This window comes from Vigna unguiculata, chromosome 6, assembly GCF_037176805.1.
Source record: "Vigna unguiculata cultivar grain cowpea cultivar isolate G323 ecotype 2 chromosome 6, ASM3717680v1, whole genome shotgun sequence".
Taxonomy (NCBI): Eukaryota; Viridiplantae; Streptophyta; class Magnoliopsida; order Fabales; family Fabaceae; genus Vigna; species Vigna unguiculata.
In genome coordinates, this window is record NC_140797.1 from 9714223 (window position 1) to 9737723 (window position 23501).

General features: G+C 38.4%; 1 pseudogene; it reads left to right on the forward strand.

Annotated features, from left to right (window-relative positions):
• Window positions 1-159: 159 nt before the first annotated feature.
• On the forward strand, window positions 160-5153 carry LOC146885500 (polygalacturonase-like; annotated as a pseudogene).
• Window positions 5154-23501: the final 18348 nt, after the last annotated feature.

Genomic DNA, 23501 nt, shown 5'->3' on the forward strand with positions numbered 1-23501 from the left:
GTGATTTCTATTATTAGAAAGTCAAAATTGTAATTCTTGCTCAACATGAATTTCTAATTGTATTTATTATTCTTAATTCTTAACTTTATGTTTGCAGTTATAAATTGCTAGCTGAATCAAAGTGTGTTGATATTATTTTATATTGTCAATACCATAATCATGCTAGCTACATCAAAGGAAGTAAGTTGATTATGAGTCTTAAACTTCCATTAGGGATGAATTTGAGCCTTTTTTTTCTTTTTTTCTAAAACCTACTACTAGGCTTACATTCACCAGTTTAAGTATGAGCCTCCACTCTTTGAAAGAAGGTTGTCTTGGTAGTTGTTACCCTCTCAAGTTTCCTATAGAACTTGATTGCTAATTTTATTATTATTTATAAAACCACATTTATATTGATTTACTTTGGTTTGTTGTTGTATACTGTTTGTTCAAATTAGGGATTGTTCAGATCAGGATTCATTTTGGTAAGGTATGTGTGTTTAATGACTTTGTACATGTCATAGTTTTGCTTAAACATGTTTGTGAATGTAACATCCCGACAGTATATTACGGATTTAAATAATAAAATAAATAAAATAGTAAATAATAGTCAATTAATGAAACCTCATTTCCCAAAAGCACGAGAAATTTAAAACTTTAATCCATTATATAATTAACTCTAAAATCATAATTATAACTCCATTACAAAAGTCAACGTCTAGTAATAAGAGTTTACAAATTATTCCAAATCAGAAAATATTAAAACTCTGAGAAAACTCTTTATCCCAGTGTAGCCTTGCTCCGGTTCTATGCCTCACCAGATCCACCTGCAACATCATCTACTCACGTGTACCGCGTACACGATCATAGCCAAACACAAGTAGATAGGGTGAGCTAATAGAATAAACATATATACAACACATTTATATATATAACACATTCACGCAAAAGTAATTACATCCTTTGATTTCATACCACATGGCCACAACCATGTTAATCGTGTTCTACGTCTTCTAGGGAGTACCTCAAGATGTCTTGCTGCCACACCTATCAGCCACAACCGATAGAACACGTGCGGGAAACCATGCTACGGAGTTCCCAATACGAATAACATTTGTAATGTCCCAAGACTACCAAACTCTTCAACTTATTATTGAGGAGGGCAATCTACTGGACCCGTCGTACAAGCCACAACCCGCACACTCACACCGACAACACTCGCCAACCCGAGCCACAACTCAAGAGTTCCTCATGTTCATCCGCCATCCTGAGCAACAACTCAAGAGATGCTATTCTGAGCCACAACTTAAGAGATGCTATTCTGAACCACAACTCAAGGAATACCACGTGCTTAACCCCTATCCCGAACCACAACTCAAGGGATACGTTTCGAGTGTCACCATTCACTACTATCCAAGTGTTCACCAATTCAGTCATAAAATTTGAATCTGTCAAGAAACATGATCAAGTTTCTAGACTTTCCCCTATCTAACTTGCCCAAACCATAATTTACAACATACCATACTTTAGCCTAAACTTAGTCTTAGAATAGCTAATAATTTAACAGATTAAACCGCGTCCATTCTTAGCCCTCCTTTGAATGACCCCATCTATCCTCCCTCACATCACTTTTCTACTATATTCAATCAATTCCAAGTTTAAGCCAACCACTTAATTCATGCATTCAGATTTCTCCTATTTACAATCCAAAAACTCCATCAACTCCAACCTTCCAGTTCTATTTAGAACTGCACAGAACCCAAACCCTGTGCTTGCCTACACAGCCTTCCAGTTCTATCCCACATTAATACACTCAAATCCACAATTTGAAAAATCCTAACCAAGTTCATACCCAATTTCATTCAGTTTCCTTGTATTACCATGTAAATTCATAATCATTCGCTTCCATTTAGTCAATTAATAATCTAAACAAACTTTCCACCGATTAGAATTTGCCCAAAATCCAGAAAACATCAAAAATCGAGCCAACAGAGCTCGCGTTGCCTGGCGATTCAATCACTACCACCAGGCCCTTCATCAAGGGAACCCAAAATTGGGTTGAACACAAGTGTCGCCTAGCGTGCTAGTTCGTGCCGCCAGGCGATTCCGTCTCTGGAACCCACAATTACTTAGAAAAAGATAAGTCGCCTGGCAGTGGTTCATCACCCGCCAAGCAATTTCTGGAAAATTCCAGAAAACCCAAAAAATACACAAAAAGGTAGAGCACATGCATACAATTTCTTATACATTTCATACAATTAATAATACGAAATCAAAAGTTCGATTTCAGCTCCTTTAACATGGTTTCCTTAGCTTAAAATTTGATAATTAAGAGCTCCCCTTTTTTTATCACCAAAGGTCTCTTTAATGCTACCTCCAACACGCTTTTCCCTTCACGCCAGAACCACCATTTCTCTCTAAATTTTCACTCCTCACAATGTTCTACAATGGCAAACTCGGAAACCCTCTTTCTCTCCACTAATTGGCTTTTTAATTAAGACTTAATGTTGGTTATCGGCATAAAAACGAAAATGGTTTAATGTTAGTGGTAATTGCAATTCATTGGGTCATTATGGATTGTTTTTCAGCCCCCCCTTGGCTGCTAGGGTTTCCTTGCCCTTTCACCTTCATGTTAAACGAAATTTTAGCAAAAAGAAAGTTTAGTTAAGTCTCACCAAGGTTCGAACCCATACCATACCAAAGTCAAATCATTGCACAACCATTTAACCAATTCATGTTTCATAATGGTTAATATAATTCTATAGTTATATTATCATTCAACATGATCATGCATTTTATAAAAATTAACAATAAATTGAATAACACACAAATGGCATTTATAGGACTTGAACCCAAGTCCTTTCACACAATTAAATACTTTCAACCATTTGAGATAATACTTTTCCATGTCATGTCAATCAATATTTAATGCCATAAAGGCTCCCACTACTCGCATTAAGAGGAAGAAGGAGAAGAAGAGGAAGAAGGAGAAGAAGAAGGAGAAGAAGAAGAAGAAGAAAAAGGAAAAGGAAGACAACGACGACGATGACGATGACGGCGGCGACGATCACATGGACGAGGATGATGACGATGAAGAAGACGAAAAAAAAATGAAAGAGGGAGTAGGAAGAACATGATTTTTTGTCGACAAATACACGTTATTTATCGACAAATTTTTTGTAATTACCTACGGATTTTTTGGTCGGTAATTATCGACAAATTTACCGACATATTTTTCGTTAGTAATTACCAGCAGAACATGATTTTCGTCAGTAAAAATTTACCGACAAGAGTTTTACTGACATATTTATTTACCGTCGATAATTCGTCGGTAATTCTGATTTAATGACAGATTTTGTCCATTACCAATAGATTTTGACCGTCGGTAATATCAATTTTTCTTGTAGTAAACCATGAAATACTGATGTAAATTTTTAGATATGGAACCTTTGAAGCATTAGATGATCCATCAGATTACGAGGAAGACAACAAACATTGGCTTGTGTTTGACAAAACTAAGATTTTGTTTGTTTATGGTGGTGGAACCCTCGATGGAAACGACAAAATATGGTGGAATAACTAATGCAAAAAGAACAAAAAGCGAGTAAGATATTAAGATAAGTTCAATATTATTTTATTTATTTATTATATATGTATATGGTAATAAATATTCAAAGGATGACTGAGTTATATGTTTTTCTGCTTTCTTTTGCAGCCTTGCAAGGATGCTCCAACAGTATGTGTAGCTCTCTCAAAGACCAAAGAATTTTTGTTCAAATTAATATAAAGCATATAAATATATACTATGTTATCTAAATTAACAATGATTTAATTCTTTTTTGTTTTTGTAGGCTCTAACTTTCTATAGTTTTGAGAACTTGAACATAAAAAATGCTAAAAAAAAATCTACGTTTCATTCCAAGACTCCGAGAAGGTTAAGGTTTCTGGCCCTACCGTGATTGCACCAGAGGATAGCCCAAACACTAACGGGATTCATGTCACAAAAACACAAAACATCCAAATCTCAGATTCCGGCCGTCATAAGAACTGGTATCCCAACTGATACTACTATTTCATTCGAAAATGTTTTCATTTTTATTTTCATCTAAAAAAGTATTATTTGATGTTTTATAATTTTTGTCAAACAATATATAAGTAAGAAATAAAATAACATATTTGTAATTAAAAAGAAAATAAACAACGGTTAATATTCTCAAAACAAATGGTGGTAAAATATTAAAATCTCAAATGTCAAACCAGAATAGACCATTTCACATTAAATGTTGACTGTAAAATGTTGTATCTATCTTTTTTTTATGGATATACATATTACAACTGTTAAGCATCATTATCATTGTTTCAGGTGATGATCGTATATCTGTTGTACATGGATCTAAAAATGTAGAAGCTACAAACATTACACGTGGATCGGGCCATGGTATGGGGTAATTAGCATCACCTTAGTAACAAGTATCTCTTAAAATACTGTTACAAATAATGGTGGGTTGTTTCAATATTGGGAGCTTAGGAGCAGGAAAATCCAAAATGGAGCCAAGATTTTTGGAACTAAAAATGTAGTTAGAATCAAGACATGTCAGGTAAAAAATAATTTGAACATTAATTTTGAGAACATTAAGAAAGTCATAATCTTTTGTGTCTACCCTACTATATATATGCAGGGAGGTTCAGGAAGTGCTAGTGACATAAAGTTTTAGAACATAGAGATGACCAATGTGACCAACCCCATAATAATAAATAAGGATTACTGTGACAAGAAAAAAAGGCCATGCCCAAAAGGGGTAAACTTAAACAAAATTTTGATACTATTGAAACAAATTGACATATATCATTATTATTCACGAATGATTCTACATATGTTGGATCTAGGACTCAGAAATTTGCTAAAGAAATCAAGAATAAGGTGTGCGAGAACATAAGTGGCACAAGTGCTTTTGAAGTAGTTGTGAAGTTCGATTGTAGTGAGAAATTTTTGTGCAAGAAAGTAACGTTGTAGAATATAGACCTTGCATGTGAAGGAGGAGATGATGCTGAGGGTCGGTGTAGCAATGTTAAATTATCTTACATTGTACACGTTAAGTCATGCTACACTACAGAAAAGAAAATGACCTTCCATTTTTACTTCCATAAGGAAATACTTCTCATGGTATATATGAATCATACAACAAGTACATATTGTACAATTTGAAAATTATTTTTAATCTCTGAATTATACAATCTGAAAATTCATTTTTAAGAATAAAAGTGACTTTTGAATTATATAATTCAAAAAGAAAAAAAAAATAGAAATTGTTTTATATTGGTTTAGGGTTTAGGATTTAGAAAGAAGCTATCTTAGGCTCATTGTATAATCTAGTTTGACAAAATCAAACTCAAACTGCGTATGGCTTCATCTCTAATAACTACAAAATTGTCTTGTGCTACTGTAAATATTAGATTTCAAAGAAACAATTGTTTTCTATTTTTTTATTCTTTATTTTCCATGGATTCATTAAAGATTATTTTTATTTGTTAGGTAACCTTTATCAAAAAAATTTTAGATGACATTAAATTTATTCACGTGAACTTTTGAGGGAATTTTGAAGAGGGCTAAATGATAATAGTTGTTTATGATTTTGGATAAATTTGTGAAGAAAAAAATAGTTGGAATTATATTAATTTAATCAGTAATTTGAAATTGAATTTTTTGTTATACAGTTAAGTATTTGGAAAGAATATTGTATCACTAACACTAATTCTAGATAACTCAAATATGGTTGCCGCTAATGTATAAATATCATGATTAATTTTAAATCCAAATTTTAAACCGAAAAGGACATAGTGGTTTTTCTGTAGCAAGATTTGGTAGGCGGAGCTCATCCTAAGCTGAGTACCCAAAGCGTTCAGCAACGACTGCCAGAACCTCGATGTGAACCTCGGGTCTCTGTCTGACACAATACTCGCTGGTACTCCATGTAATCTGACAATCTCTCGCACATACAAATCCGCCAGCCTATCCATATTCATCTTCTGGTTAATCGGCAGAAAATGAGCACACTTCGTCAACCTGTCTACTATCACCCAGATTGAGTCGTGCCCTCTCACTGATCTCGGCAGGTGAGTGATGAAATCCATGGAAATGCTGTCCCATTTCCACTATGGAATATCCAGAGGTTCTAACATACCACCCGGTCACTGATGTTCTATCTTCGCTTTCTGACATACCAAACAAGAAGCGACATAATCAGCCACATCCGTCTTCATACCCGTCCACCAGAAAGAGGCTTTCAAATCCTTGTACATCTTAGTCATACCCGGATGTATGCTAAGACGACTCTTATGCCCCTCATCTAGGAGCATCTTCCTCAGAACCCTGCTGTTTGGAACACACACTCTCTCCCTGAACCGTAGAATCGCATCTCTGCCCATTCGGAAATCCTTCCTCTTCTTAGTGCCCAACTCCCCAATTATCAGCTGCAGTTCCTGATCCTTACCCTGTTCCACCCGGAGCTCATCTAGGAACTCATTCGTGATCTTCAACATGCTACATCGTATCTGTCCAGGCCCCATATCCAACCCCAGATTCATGTCCCTCAACTGTTCTATCAGCTCCAACTCTCTAATCATCATAGCTGATACATGAATTCTCTTCCTACTCAAGGCATCCGCTACGACATTAGCTTTACCAGGGTGGTACAATAGCTCAAAGTCGTAGTCCTTTAAATACTCCATCCAACGCCTCTGTCTCATATTCAGCTCCTTCTGATCAAACAAGTATTTCAAGCTTTTATGATCGCTGAATACCTGGAACTGCGCTCCATACAGGTAATGCCTCCATGTCTTGAGGGCAAACACGACTGCCGCTAACTCTAAGTCGTGTGTCGGGTAATTCTTCTCATGCACCTTCAACTGTCTCGATGCATAAGCTACAGGCCGTTTATCTTGCATCAGCACGCAGCCTAACCCCTGATACGAGGCATCACAGTATACCTCAAATGTTTTAGTCGTGTCAGGAATTGCCAATATCGGTGCGGTGGTCAGTCTTCTCTTCATATCCTCGAAACAAGCTTCACACTCATCTGTCCACGAGAAAGGCTGGTCCTTTCTCGTAAGCTGTGTAAGAGGAATCACCATCTTGGAGAAACCCTCCACAAACCGTCGATAATATCCTGCCAAGCCCAGAAAACTCCGCACCTCTGAAACTGTTTGGGGCCTCTCCCACTTCACCACAGTCTCTATCTTTGCCGGATCAACGGCTATTCCTTGGGCTGAGATCACATGGCCCAGGAATTGTACCTCTTCCATCCAGAATTCACATTTCGACAATTTCCCATACAACTGATGCTCTCTGAGAATTCCCAGTACTACTCTCAGATGCTCTGCGTGTTCCTCCCTGCTCTCAGAGTAGATCAGAATGTCATCAATAAACACTACTACAAATTGATCTAGGTACGGCCTGAAAATCCTATTCATGTAATCCATGAATATAGCCGGCGCATTGGTCACCCCAAATGGCATCACTACATACTCGTAGTGACCATACCGTGATCGAAAAGTAGTCTTCTGGATATCCTCCGGCCTGACAAGGATTTGATGATATCCAGATCTCAGGTCTATTTTGGAGAACACTGCAGCTCCCCTCAACTGATCCAATAGATCGTCAATCCTCGGCAACGGGTACTTATTCTTTATCGTCAGCTTATTCAGCTGCCGGTAATCAACACACAACCGGGAGCTACCATCTTTCTTTTTCACTAACAGAACCGGTGCTCCCCACGGTGATGCACTCGGTCGGATGAACTTCTTCTCAAGTAGATCCTCAATCTGTTTCTTTAACTCGGCTAACTCAGCATGCGCCATTCTGTACGGTGCCATAGAAACTGGCCCAGTGCCAGGGATGAGATCAATGGAGAAATCTACATCCCTGCTAGGCGGTAACTCTGGAATCTCATCCGGAAATACATCTGCATATTCATCCACTACCGGAATCCTGCTGATCTTCTCGGCCGTGCTCATCTTCTCTGCTTGAGCCACAATCATGTAACATGTAGCTCCAGCCTCAATCTCCCTTACCGCCTGATTAGACGAGATAAGTTCTAACCCCACCGTATCAGGAAACACTATCTTGCGCTGCCCGCAATCAATGACGACATGGTTACTCGACAACCAATCCATGCCCAAAATCACATCTAAACCCTCCATCGACAAACATATGAGATTCAGTCTGAACCTACGGCCTGCCACCTCCATAGGGCACCCCACGCACATAGAAGTGGTGGATACCTCTCCAGACGCTGGCATCGCGACTAAAAGCTCGCACCCCAACTCTCTCATCGTAAGCCCGAGCCTCCTCACACATTCATTAGACACAAACGAATGGGTGGCTCCCGAGTCGAACAACACCACTACCTCGTGGTCACACAACAGACATAGAAACTGTAAAAGGTTACCTGACTGTTTCGCCTCTGTGGTCGTCAAAGCAAACACACGCCCCGGCGCTCTAGGTCGATCTCCTACTGGCCTCTTAGCTGGTGCACCACCAGCTAATCTTTTGTTAGGACACTGACGTGCAAAGTGCCCCGCCTGCTGACATATGTAGCACTTACCAGTGCCACTACCTCCACTTGCACTACTGGCAGGTCTAGTACAATCCCTCCTCAAATGCTCCCCGCCACAGTTATAACAATGTAGCCTCCCCCAAGTAGTCGGCGGTCTACTATAAGGTTTCCTCTGTGATCTGACATCTGGGGTAGTCTTCTGCTGTTTTCCTCCACTACTCGACCCAGTCTCCAACTGCTCCACAGTCTTGGCCTGCTCAACCAAAACTGGAAACTCTCTAATCCGAAGTGGCACAATGAAACGGCGTATCTCATGTTTGAGTCCGCCCTCAAACTTCCTACACCTCCACTCCTTAGTGACTACTGGGGTGTAGAAACGCGCCAGATACTCGAACCTCTCTATGTATGCCGCCACAGTCATGGTCCCCTGTTGAAGAGTGAGGAACTCTGCCTCCCGCTCGTGCCTCGCACTGTCGGGAAAGTACTTCTCCAGGAACCTCATCCTGAAGGCAGTCCATGTCACCTGCTCCTCACGGGCCTGCATCAACTACTGCATCCCCTGCCACCAATACTCTGCGTCTGCCACCAGGAGAAATGTGACAAACAACAGCCTCTGCTCATTCGTGCACCCCAGCACTCTACAGATCTTCTCGCATTCTCGCATCCAGGCATCCGCCTCATCAGGAGTGGCCTTGCCAGAGAACTTGGCCGGCCGGTGTTTCATGAAATCCTCCATAGATACTGGTCGGTTAGGTGCCACCACAGCTCTAGGTGGCGCCGCTATGGGCTGCATCGCGTCCACCATACGATGGATCACCTGAGCTATGTCATCAGCTCCAGCGGTGTTCCTCCTCCTCCTCCTGTTAGCCATAGCTCGTGCATGCCACATATTATAGTTGTTCACACACACAACCCATATTAGGATTTCCTATCCAGAAATAAACTAATAATCACAGAACATTAGTCACGCAAACGTAACACGGTATGCTCACTCCCCATAGACCCCAAAATCATTTTGAAAACCATTGCTCTGATACCAAATGTAACATCCCGTCAGGATATTACTGATTTATAAATAAATAAATGGAATAAATAAAACAGCGCGTTTAATAATACCTCATTTTCCCAAAACGCTGGAAAATTTAAAGCTTTATTAAATGAACGGATAAATTTTAGAACGTCCAATACAAAACTAAAACCACAATGTTATCAAGTCACCCATCAGGGTTTACAAATGTTTTCAAAAACAATAGATACATATAAGAGTTTCCCCAAGTCTAACCCCTCTCCACGGCTAAGCGTCACCTGAGCCACCTACATCAACAGAATCTGCTCCCGTGTATCGCGTACACGATCATCGCCAGACACACGCAGATAGGGTGAGCTTAACAATTAAATCACATATATAAAGTTGCAGAAACTTAAGCATATAAACACAAGAGATCGTACATAACATAAACATCTCACATTACCCTATTCTTTAATTCCTGCCATCTGACCCCCAATCAAATTATTCGTGTTCTACAATGACTAAGGATTACTTCAAGGTGACTTGCTGCCATACCTATCGGCCACAACCGATAGAGCACGTGCGGGAAAACATGCTACGGATCATACACCGCAACGCCAGGTAGAGTTCCCATATACGAACAAAGCCTGCATCGTCCCAAGACTACCAAACTCGTCAGCCAACAACTGAGGAGGGCAATCTCTTTGGACCCATCCGTACTGGCCACAACCAGCACACTCACACCGGCAACACTCGCCAACCCGAGCCACAACTCCAGGGTTCCTAGTGTTCATCCGCCATCCCGAGCCACAAATCAAGAGATGCTATTCCGAGCCACAACTCAAGGAATACCACGTGCTTAACCCCTATCCCGAGCCACAACTCAAGGGATACGTTCCGAGCCACAACTCAAGGAACACCAGCAATCTCACCCTTAAAGCATCACTAGACGCACTGTAGATCACAATTTCATAAATACAATTCACAGCTGCAGTAGTATAAATCGCCTGGCGGGGGACACGTACCGCCAGGCGCTGCCAGCTTCAGACCGCCTGGCGGGTGTCGCGTACCGCCAGGCGCACAACGCCTTTTAAAATGTTCACGCAACAGCGACCGCCTGGCGGAACTGCCTCTGCCGCCAGGCGCACCAAGTCCTAAGACCCCTCTGTGATCCCGCTACCGCCTGGCGGTCCAGATCCCACCGCCAGGCGCCATGACAGTACAACATCCTCTGGTTTTACTATTCAAGTTTAACACAATTTCTCTCACATCTCCATTGAACTATTCCCGAATTATTACCTAAATGGTTACGAACGATGATAAGGTCCAATCCTCAACATCCTAACTTGAAAACAGCACCCCATTTGGTCATAACACTAAACTCCTCCATTCTTAACTTATTAATACTCCTAGATTCATTACACCTAAGTTACTGCCAATTCTTTAACCCCTTTCGCACCCAACTGTTGCACTATTCAGAATCACTATTACCCCACAACAGGGAAAGACCCCCAAACTATTTCATATCACTACCTCCTAAAGCAATTCACCCTTTCTTGAGACTCATGCACGACTTCCTCATCAACCTTCCCAAACATCACGAGAACTTTCACCTATTGATTCCAACCCAATAGAACAAAATCCATCCTCAGCGCACAACACCTCAGCCTGCAGTATCTTTGCCACTGCGCGGGCGCCTGGCGGCCAGCCCACGTGCCGCCCGACGGTGCTTGCCATCTGGGTATTCCCCAGATTCTTCCAGCATCCAAAACCCCACCATTCCTCCAACTCTGTGAATTCCCCCTTCACGTAATCCAGTCAAGTACAATCACAACGACTCCATATTTTAATTATACTAATCTTTATCCCTATATCCAATTCACCACAATTCATTTCAAATAGCAATCCAAGATAACACACCTTCAACCCTACGCTTACACACACTGTTCCATTAAATTAAGCCCTTAATTAGGTGTCCATACCTACTGTTGGTTAACATTATCACCCTTTACGGTTCCCCACTGCCTTTTGCCCCGATTAGATTTAGCCCAGAACCCCAGAAAAACCCAAAACAGGAGAAATGCCCCGCGCCGCCTGGCGATTTAACTAGCCCCGCCAGGCGCTTCATCTGCAAACCCAGAAATTGGTACAAACCCTAAGCGTCACCTGGCGGCCGGGAGTGTGCCGCCAGGCGGTTCCCTTTCCAGAACCCCAAAACAGTGCAAAACAGATGAGTCGCCTGGCGGTGGTTCATCACCCGCCAGGCGGTTTCTGGAGATTTCCCAGAAACGCAGTATTTCAAGATTTTAACAGTATATAGGCACTACAAACTAACATACATCACATCACAATATTATTTGAAGCAAAACAGCGGAGTCCAGCTCCCCTAACCTGGTTCTCCTTCGCTTAAGCTTGACAATTTGTAGGATCCCCCCTTGATCACCCACCTTCCTTGCTTCCTCCCTATTCAGCCACACATAATCACCCAGAACCTCTCACACTCTCTCAGATTTTCGCTCTCTCTTTAGGTATAGTTTACCAGCTTATCAAACCTTAGCCCTTAACCTAATTTTCCTTTTTAAAATGTGCCTAAACTAAGGGATTAATTACCAAAACGAAAATGGCATTGAATAAGACATAATGTGCCATTCAATCCCTCCCTATGGCTGCCCTTCCAGCCTCCTTTGGCTGCCCACTTACTTAGGTTTCCTTCCCACCTTTCCATATTCACGTCAAAACCAAAAATGCCAAAAATATAAAGTTTAATGTAAGTTCTCCAAGGCTCGAACCCACAACCATGTAATCACCAAGTCTATATCAAACCATTTAGCCAATTCATATTTCTTGCTAGGAATAGAGATGTCAAAATGGGTTTTAACCCGTGAGCCAACCCGGCTCACCACGGGTTCGAGCCGGGTTGGGTTGAGAAAAATTCAACTTTTTCAAAAGTGGGTTGAACTCAACCCGGCTCACTTAACCCACGGGTTAAACGGGTTCGAGCCGGGTTGAAGGTGGGTTGGCCCACTTAACCCACCAACATTTTTTTACAATTTTTTTTTTAATTTTTTTTTAATTTTCTTTTAATTTTTTTAAATTATTTACTACTCCAATTATATTTGTTCACAATTTCATATTTTTGAATGCTAGAATGTTGTTTAATTATATTTGAATTATTTGAATGTTTAATTAATTTGATTGTCAAGTTATATATATGTTGATACTTTAATCTTTAACTATAATCTTTATAGTAAATTACTCAAGTAACCGTCTTATAAACAATTTTTTCTAAATTAGCATGAAAAAAATGTATAGTTTTTTTATTTATATTTTGTTGAATAGCATGACAGAAAATTTGTAATATTAGTCATGCTTTCTTAGACTAATGGATACTTTCTTGGAAATAATTCTTCATATATTGGTGGTGAGCATGATCAAAACATTGATTCTTGATTTTACTATGATTGTCATCTCATGGGTTACTTAAAAATTTATTTAAATATTTGAATAATAATAAAAATAAATAAATAATTTTTTTAGGTGGGTTGGTGAGCCAACCCACTTAACCCACCAACCCGTGGTGGGTTGAGCCGGGTTACAAAATTTCTGGCTCACCAGAAAGTGAGCCGGGTTGGGTTCACTCATTTTGAACCCGGCTCGTGGTGAGCCAACCCGTGTGAGTCGGGTTGGCTCACTTTGACATGTCTAGCTAGGAATCACAATTCAATTATCATAATATACAAGAACATGTTTTCATAAATTTAAATAACAAAACCATAACATCAAAAGTTAGCATACATAGGACTCAAACCCAAGTCCTCTCGCACAATCAAAGTGCTTTCAACCATATGAGTTAGCACTTTTCCACGTCATACCAACCATAATTTAATGTCATAATTATTACCCCTCCCGTATTTATTAATTAATTATTTATTTAATTAATTAAATTCTACGGGTCTTACAGAAAACATTCAAACAAGGCCTGGAAAAATAGGAAGAAATCAAGAAATGAAGGGTTGGGTAATGCTGAGCCTAAAGTGAAGGTGTGGGTCCTTTTAACACACAACAAAGTGAAAGTGTGGGTACTGATAATCATGAAATCGATCCCACCTATAGCACTAATGAGTTAGATAATGATGTGGATATGGATGATGGGGAGGGTGTGAGGAGATACTTAATATTTATGGGTGAAGATATGTCCAAAGAATTCAAATTTAGATTTGGGATGGAGTTTTGTTCCTTGAAACAGTTCAAGCAAGCTCTTATGGAGCATTTTGTGTTGAATGGCAGAGAAATTAAATTTATCAAGAATGATAATGTCCGAGTGAGGGCCATTTTCAAAAGGAAGTGTGGATTTCTAATATTATGTAGCAAAGTTGAAGGAAGTCAGACTTTTCGAGTGAAGACCTTGTTTGATACACATAATTGTGGCATAATTTTTGTTAATAAAAATGCAAACAAGGAATGAGTTTCTAAAATTGTAGTTGATAAGTTTAGAAATGTTGGGAGAATGACAGCGAATGAAATTATAGATGATGTGAGAAAATCATACAGTGTTGGGATAACACCCTGGAGGGCTTGTAGAGCAAAAGAAATAGGCACGGAAATCCTTGAGGGGGGTGGACAAAAGCAATACACATTATTGTATGATTATGATGTAGGGTTGAGGAGAGTGTCTACTGAAACAACAGTGAAGATTAAAATTAATCAACCTCGGCCCACATTGTAGCCACAATTTAAATCGTTTTATTTGTGTCTGGATGGGTGCAAGAAAGGATTCGTCAATGGTTGTAGACCATTTATAGGTGTAGATGGATGTCATTTGAATGTCCAGCATTTTCCACTGGCATTTGCAATTGTGGAGAATGAGTGCAACGAGACTTGGAGGTGGTTTCTAACTTTATTATTGGAGGACATTGGAGATATTCAAAGCAATCGCTGGGTATTTATTTCAGATCAACAAAAGTTAAATTAAAATCAGTGTAATTAATTTTGGCTAATTAAATATGATATGTTAATGACTACGTCTTCATGTACATTTGACTGCTACTCATGCAAGTATTTGATGAAGTTTTGCATGGAGTTGAGCAACATTTTTGTCTAAGACATTTTTACAGCAATTATAAGGAGAGATTTGGTGGAGGGATAGTGATTCGGAATCTGATTATGGCAGCTTCTAAAGCCACATACTATAAAGGTTGGGAGGGAAATATGGAAGAACTAAAAAAGGTAAATTAAGAAGCTATTGAATGGCTACTTGAAATTCCACGTAAGTCTTGGTGTAAGCATGCCTGTAGTGCATAATCTAGGCGTGATGTCCTCATGAACAACTTATCAAAGTCATTTAATAGCACGATATTGTTAACTAGGGATAAACCAATTATAACAATGATGGAGTGGATTAGGACTTACTTGATGAGTAGGTTTCCACATCTACGAGAAAAATTAAGTGCATACACTAGTGTTGTGATGCATAAACCAAACAAAAGTATATATAGGGAAATAGAGAAAAGTGGAAATTGCTTTGCTGTTTGGATTAGCGATGGTATGTTTGAAGTCACACAAGGATTCACAATGGAAAAATTCATAGTGGACCTCACAAACCACACTTGCACATGTTACTTTTGGGACTTAGTTGGAATACCATGTAGACATGTCGTGGCTGCAATTAATTTTGAGAAGATCCCATTTGCGCAGAAGACAACGATGAAACCACTCAAGAGTTCGATCGAGTACTCCTCTTCATTATTAAACCCTAAAACAGAAAAAAAACCTTAATCCTCAAATGAACCAACCTTATATTGATGAACTGATTCTTACCCCTTTTATATTGTATGACTGCGTGGTACTGGATTTCAATTTGTATTTCCTGAAATTAGAACACGAAGCTCTCTTGCACACGCTTCCTCTTCGATGCATTCATAAAGCCTTCGTCTGCACCCTCTTTACTAAAAAGCACATCTTAAAAGTAACATTAAATATAATAAAGAAATGAATTAAATAAATAAAGAATAAAATAAATTAATATTAAACGTGTTAGCATCCCAATGTGCACGTGTCACTAGATTACGAACCTAGGTGTAACACTGTTTGTTATGAAGTCACAAAGTTAACATCATTCACAAAATAGGGACTGAAACCATAAGTTTTGAAATCATGAGGACCAAAATGGTTTGAGGTTTCCAAGAGGGACCATTTCCAAAAATTGATAATAGTAGAGGGACGCAAAACATAATTAACCCATTTGTAAAATAGGTTCTGTTGATTTTTTTTTTTTTTGTAAAATATGGTCAAGTCGTTAGGGTGGAGGACGACATTACAGGTGAAGTCGTCCTCCACCCAGCGGGTTTCTTTTATTTTTCAAAAAAAAAAATCATCCTCATACAGGATGATGTTTGTTTCATGTAAAAAGTGAAGTTGTCCTCATATATGACGACTTCACTTTTCAGATTTTTTAACATGTCAGTTTTATATTTTTGTTTCTTAAACTTTGTTCTCCGTAGAGATTATATTTATTATTTTTGTAATTTTTAATTTTTACTAACTTAATTGTTGTATTTTAATTTTTAATCAATGTTAAAATATATTAATGTTTATTTTTATTCCAATAATATTTTTTTTATTTTTACTATTTATTCTTCCAATCAACTCAAATTAAAAAAATAATAAAAATTAATTCATTATGTCATAAATAAAAATAAAAATAAAAAACTAAAAAGTGAAGTCGTCATGTACGAGGACGACTTCACTTTTTACATAACAGAAATCGTCATGTATGAGAACGACATTCTTTTTTGAAAAAAAACAGGAACCGGCTGGGTGGAGAACGACTTCACCTGTAATGTCATCCTCCACCCTAACGACTTAACCTTATTTTGCAAAAAAAAAAAATTAAAGGACCCATTTTTACAAATTTTAGTTCAAATGGACCCTGAAATATAAAAGAGCCAAAACTAGGTGAATCAATATACTGGTTTCATAACAAGCAGACATGGGTGTGACTTTTTCCTTTACCATGTTTGAGCAATTTTGAATATTCACACTGAATTTAGCATATTACATCATATGGAAATGTAGCATTTTATATCTTTAGAAGACAGAGTGGGTAGACTTTTACTTAGCATACTACATCATATTGTAATTGTTTTAATTCTTTAGTAATTATATGCTTTTGAGGAATTTCTCTTTCACATGTTTTCGAGACTATATGTTTCCAAGAAACTGGATAAAAGTGTACTTGGTAGATATGAAGAATCATATTTTGTCAATTGATTTTTATTAATTTGATTTAATTTTTTGTTATTGTTACATTTTAGATTTGCATTTTTTATTTTAGTACATTTAATCATTATTTTATCTTTTTTTAATGGGAAGAAGACATTCATATAATTATAGGTATTTATAAAAAATTTAGAGAGTAACATTTGTGATTATTTTTGTAATAAAATTGAGAAAACAATAAAAGTAAATTGTAAGAGATTAATTATATTTTGTTATATGTAAAAATAACAATTTATCATTGTTTTAATATAATAATAGGTGTATAAAATTATATGAAGATTTATATTTGACTTAATTTTATGCATTAAAAATATTATCTTACAATAGTTGATACACAAAGGAGGAAGACTCTCACAATGGTTGATACACAAAGGTGCTTAATTTCTCCAAAATGTTCAATCTTTGTACAAATGTTAGAGGTCCCCTTAAATAGAAGTGTCTAGGAGCATCTTAGCAAAAGAAAATAAGCTAAAAAGGACTACAATGCAAATAACAAAACTTAGAATCTAGAAAGTAGGTCAACAAAGGAGCACATGGACACATTCTAGAAGCCTTCTTGGCCAAGGCAAGGTGGATGCTCCTTCTAGATGTTTCTAGACTTCTTGGTGGCCAAGGCATGTGGTCATCCTTTCTAGATGTTTCTAGAAAGCTTTGCTCCTTCTCTTTCCTCCACATGTGCTCTCCAAAAGCCATCTAAATACGCCACTTGTCCTTCCTTGTCCCACCTCTTAATGAACCTACAAAACAAGTTAATTTTGAATTAGCATGTTTGTAACATCCCGTTAGGATATTACGAATTTAATAAAATAAAATAAAGTAATTAATTACATTACATTTAATAAAGTAATTAATTACATTACATTTAAAACTTTATTAATTTACTAATAAGTCCATAAATATAAAACTGCAAGTATAATCAAAATATTCCATGAGCCTTTACAATCCATTTCAAATAAAATAAAGGAAACATAAAGAAAAAAGATCCCATGATCATCCCCTCTCTGCAGCTAAGCCTCACCAGCTCCACCTGCATCATCACCTGCTCACGTGTATCGCGTACACGATCATCGCCAAATACAAGCAGATAGGGTGAGCTAATAGATGAAACACATAAAAATATACCAAACACACATATACATGTATAATCGATAAAAATAATATATCAATAACACAAACTCTTCCCTTATACCGCATGGCCACAACCATATATAATATCCTTTCATTTCCCACAGAACTTACTCCATTTCCATCACATGGCCACTACCATGTACACCGATGCACTTCATGGAAGACTCATTACCTTCCCTCCACATGGCCACCACCACGTATATTAAAGTACATCAGGGAAACTCGTCCCAGTTCTTCCACATGGCCACAACCATGTTAGCAGTGTTCTACATCTTCTATTAAGTATCTCAAGGCGCCTTGCTACCACACCTATCAGCCACAACCGATAGAGCACGTGCTAAAAACATGCTACGAATCACACACCGTAACGCCAGGTGGAGTTCCCAAATACGAACATAGTCCGTAACGTCCTAAGACAACCAAACTCATCAGTGAATCACTGAGGAGGGCAATCCATCCAGACCCATCCGTACTGGCCACAACCAGCACACTCGCCAACCCGAGCCACAACTCAAAGGTTCCTCGTGTTCATCCGCTATCCCGAGCCACAACTCAAGGGAAGTCATTCCGGGCCACAACCCATAGAATGCCACGTGCTTAACCCCTATCCTGAGCCACAACTCAAGGATACGTTCCGAGCCACAACCCATGGAACACTAGCAAGCTCGCCATCGAGATATCTTAGAAGCCTCATAGATCACGCATCACCATTCAAACTTCAATCAATCCAATACTGCAAAATTTATTGCTTTTAAACCTATCATCCATCCATCCCTGGACTTAAACTTCCATCTCTCGCCTAAGCATTCCAGTTCATCTCGCTTAGGCTAGGTTACCTCGCCTGAGCAAGCATCATACATAAAACCAACCACGAACCCTCGCTCAGGCGAGTTACACTTGCCTGAGTGAGATCACGTTTTGCCCAAGACTCTCATCTCTCGCTTGGGCTGCGAGTGAAACCACCATCAGAATGTTCTTCGAACTCTCGCCTGAACGAGACACACTTTCGCCTAAACAACAAACCCCGCCTGCGCGAGATGCGCAACCAACACACTCGAGACACACACGGATTCTCACTTGGGCGAGTCACACTCGCCTAAGCGAGATGGCCTATCGCCCAAGACCAAATCACCTCGCCTGAGCGAACTGCTCGAGCAGAGAGAGATTTATGAGTCCCTGCGTATTTCGCCTAGGCGAGCCTGGCTCGCCTGAGCGAGACATGCAGACCCTGTCACTGTTTCACGCACACAACAACAACAATCGCACCCAAAATATACTCCAATTTCATACCATTTCATTCAACACAATCTCATTAGTCATAGGCGCATAATTGAACACTAAAATAGACCCTTAGCAACCCAACTTTGCACAATTACAGAATAGGTAGTGCATACCCCGTTATTTTCATGCTTTTAGGCCATAATTCAATAATACAGTACCCAAAACCCATAACCCCTAATCCCCTCATGTGTAGCATGAAATTCAGACATGGTTTCATCAAAGATCATGCAAGACAATATGACAACACAGAAATTCGGCTCAGCTCCCCTAACCTGGAATTTCCCCTTGCAAAAGTAGAAGGTTACAGCTCTTCTTCTTGCCCAACACGAAACTCCCTTAGTGCTTCCACAATTTGCCCTAGGAAATCTCTCAATCCTTTCCAATTAGCTCCTCACACAATTGATTCAAAACTAGAACTGCAGAAACCCTCTTTTCACAAAATTCTGACCTTTTATAGGTGCCTTAATAGTGGTGTTAAGTGCAAAAACGAAAAATAGCCTTAATGGTATTTTAATTGCTATTCAAGGCCCATCATTTAGTTATTTTTCAGCCCCTTGGCTACCCCCTTTCTGCTAGGGTTGTCTCTACCCTTTCATATTCAGGCCATACTAACTTTTTAGCAAAAAGAAAGCAATTTTGAGTTCGCCAAGGTTTGAACCCTCACCCAAGCCAAAGCCAAATCAATACTAAAACATTAGGCCAACTCATGTTTCTCGCTAACTCACACAATTCGAGTATTATGTCATACAAACATGCCCCAACATATTATTAAAACAATAATAACTAAATAACACACAATTGGCATACTTAGGACTCGAACCCAAGTCCTCTCACAAAATCAAGTACTCTCAACCACTTGAGCTAGTACTTTTCCACGTCATACACAACAAAATTTAATGTCATAAATGCACTACCTACCCGCATTTATTAATTAATTATTTATTTAATTAATTAAATTTTGCGGATCTTACAATGTTGGCTTTAGGTTAAGCTAATTCTTTGAGTCAACAAATCAACCCAAAGTCAAGGTCAACAAGTCAACTTAAAAATAGTCAACCAAGCCAACTTAATGGAATTTTAAACTAAAGAAAATAAAAGCAAAGGAAGGAATCAAGGAACTCCCATTCTTCTAAGCATGTGCCATGGGCCATCATCCTTGGTAGGATCAATCCTTTATCATTCTCCCCTTGTTGGAGAGAATTTGACCTCAAATTCTTGAAGTCTTTGTTGATGGAGCTTGACTTGAGTTGATGAGAACTTTCTTCATCTTTAATGATTTCATCCCTAGTCTTGGAGATGCCCAATTTCTTTTTAATATCACTCTCCCTTTCTTGCTTGTGTTTTTTGTTCATCTCTCTTTGTTTGGGAAGAGAATGAAGATTGGTGTTGACATCTTGCTTTGAAAAACTCTTTTTGTAGGCAAGTAACTCCTTAGTGAAAGCTTGCCCCTTTTCTTTTTCTTTTTCATCTTTTATTTTATTTTTGTCGTCATTTTCTTGTAGAGGTGGGAGAGGTAGGATTGTGAACTTTTTTCCTAGGGAGGAGAAAACATAGGTGTTTGCATGGCCTACCTAGCAAACTATGGTTGGCTTCCATAGGCACAATGTCACATAATACCTCATCCTTAAAATTGCCAATTGAAAAATTAATGAGGACTTGTTTAGTTACTTTTGTTTCTTCTTCCTTAAGCCATGATAGCTTGTAGGGTTTGGCATGAGGAATGGTTTTCAAGCCAAACTTGTCCACCACCGTTGGGCTAGCCATATTTACACAACTTCCACTATCTATGACGAAGGGACATATCTTGTCATTGATAAGGCACCCCCATGGAAAAGGTTTTGTCTTTGAGAAGGATCAAGTTCTTTGGGAACTTGCCCTAGTTGGCGCCTTACCATTAACAATCCACTTTCAAGGGGTTTAGTCCTTTTAATTGAAGAAGAAGAAGTGTGGGAAGAAGTACTTTTAGGGAAAGGGGAAGAAAAATGTTTACTCTCATCATCACTCTTCTTTAAGATCATTTTCCTCTTGATTGGGCAATTTCAAGCAATGTGTTTATACCCCAAACATTTAAAACATTTAATGGAACTTGATCTTTGACAAGTGGAATAATGAGTGTGACCACTTGGTGACTTATTTTTACTTGATGGTGCTTAGTGAGACTTAGAAGGAGATTTATCATGTTTCTCTTTAGTTTTTCCCATCCATGAGTGACTATAGTAGTGGTTGGGTGAGTAACGTTTCCTTGCCCTTTTCTTTCTTTTCAATTGAGTTTCAATCCTAAGGGCAAGTGTGAAAACATGTTGAAGAGTGGAGTACTCATACAACTCTACTTGGTCTTGTATGTCTCTCCTAAGACCATTCACAAACCTTTTCATTTTTTCTTTGTTAGTTTCTTTTATTCCAACCCTAAACATTTGAGACTCTAATTCTTTAAAGTACTCACTCACACACATAGGACCTTGGTGAAGCCTTTGGAGCTTCAAAAGCAGTTCCTTCCTATAGGAGGGAGGAACAAATCTAGTGCGCATAAGAGTTTTAATGTCCATCAAAGAAGTCGCGAGTGGACCTTGGTCATAATTTTTACAAACTTTATGCCACTAAGTTTTGGCATACTCCAAAAATCCTAACACTACTAGAACAACTTGTGCTTGATCTTTTACATGATTTTCATTGAAAATTTATTCCACTTGAGCTTCCCAATCAAGGTAGATTTTGGGATCACATCCACCATAGAACTTAGGAATCTTTGGAGTTTCCTTCTTTTGTGATGGTTGGCGCCGAGAATGCTCTCTTTTCCTAACCTCTCTTTGGAATGGTTGCAATTGCTGTTGAATTTGTTGTTGCATTTGTTGCATGTAAACTTGAAGGGTTCTTTCTTGTTGTTCTCTATCTTCTTGTCTCTTAAGCTCTATTTCTTGTAAGATTTTAGCAATGTCTACCAATGCACCTTGATTGGCCATGGGAGTCACCATCTCACTTTCCTACAATAAAACTCAAAATCCGAGAAAAAGGAGGTGTTAGTGACAATTGGTAACCAAACTTGAGACCAAGTATGGTTCAAAGAAATTCACCCAAGTGTTTAGATCACTCTCCCCCAAACAACAAAGCAAGGCTACACTCAAATCCACCAAAAGGAGTGAAATACTTTTAAAGTTTTTGAAACCTTCTCAAACACAAACTCAAGTGGATCGGCCACCAAACTTAAAAGAGAACAAAGGAAGAAAACCACTAAGACAAAACAAAGATTACTTAAGGACAAGCAAGAAAAGCACAAAGCCAAGGAAGTTAAACTCTAATAAAAGGAAATTATGTGACAACTTTTACCAAAACAAACAAGAAAAGCACATTTAAAGACTTTATGGAAAGTACTTGAACATGCCACACCAAGTCTTAAATCATGCATATACTAAGAAAGATAATAGCCAAGTTAAGAATGGAACTAATTAGCCAATATCACCCACAATTTTAATATGAAAACTAGTAGCATAACACCTAATCAAAATTGCACTTTTGGTTCACCAAAGAGTAAGTTTGCCCTTGGCAAATGAGTAAAAAGGTGTTAAGATTTTTATTCTTTCACAAGTTTCATAAGATAGAAAGACAATGTTTTTGGGTAGCTTGGACACTTAGTTCCTTAAATTTTATGCCAAAATCAATTTCAAGGAGCATACATCAAGCAAGACATAAAGTGAATGCCATATTCAAATACTTGGAATAACAAGAACAAGAAAACTTCAAGCTAACATATGACATATAACTCAAGCAAAAGTTGGGCACATTTAAAGACTCAACATGGCATACACAAAGACACACACATGTAGCTATCATGCATTTAAACTCATGGAATTTAAGCTCAATGACTAAGCATCCAAAGTCACGTTATCCAACCACATTTAGAAGCAAAAGAGTCATAAAATTGAAGCCAAAATTGCCACAACATAACCTTAAAACGTTGTTTTTCGTATTCTTGACAACTCTGACCTTTGCTCACTCATTTGATCATAACTCTTTCCACAGAACTCAAAATGCGTTCATTATGTTTTTGTTGGAAACTAGACTCACAGGGCTTTCTTTTGATATAAAGAATGTTACTTTTGGACCACTGAGCTAGCTGCAGTATTTTTTTCAAAAATGAACACGTTGCTATCAGCACTATTTTTATGTGGACCCTTCAAAGATAGCTACACAAGACAATGTTAGAACATGAAAACACCATATTCAAGGACAACCAAAGCTCTAGATACTAAATTATGTAGGATTATCTTGTTCCT